Genomic DNA, 236 nt, shown 5'->3' with positions numbered 1-236 from the left:
GCGGGGGGGCCTGCCTCTGGCCCCATGCGGCCGGGCCGGCCAGAGCCTCCCCGCAGGTGATCGGGACACGCCGGGGACCCTCTGCCGCTGCGGTGCAGTGCCGGGGGGCAGATACACGCGCTCCTGCAGCGCCCCGTGCCATTCGTGCACCCCCAGCCCCGACGGAGCTGCGCGCCCCGCTGCCAGCCGGCCCCGGCGGGGCCTTGCTGCCCGGCCCGGCACCCGGGGGCGCTGGG

Source organism: Alligator sinensis, unplaced genomic scaffold, assembly GCF_000455745.1.
Source record: "Alligator sinensis unplaced genomic scaffold, ASM45574v1 scaffold849_1, whole genome shotgun sequence".
Taxonomy (NCBI): Eukaryota; Metazoa; Chordata; order Crocodylia; family Alligatoridae; genus Alligator; species Alligator sinensis.
This window is presented reverse-complemented; position numbering follows the sequence as displayed.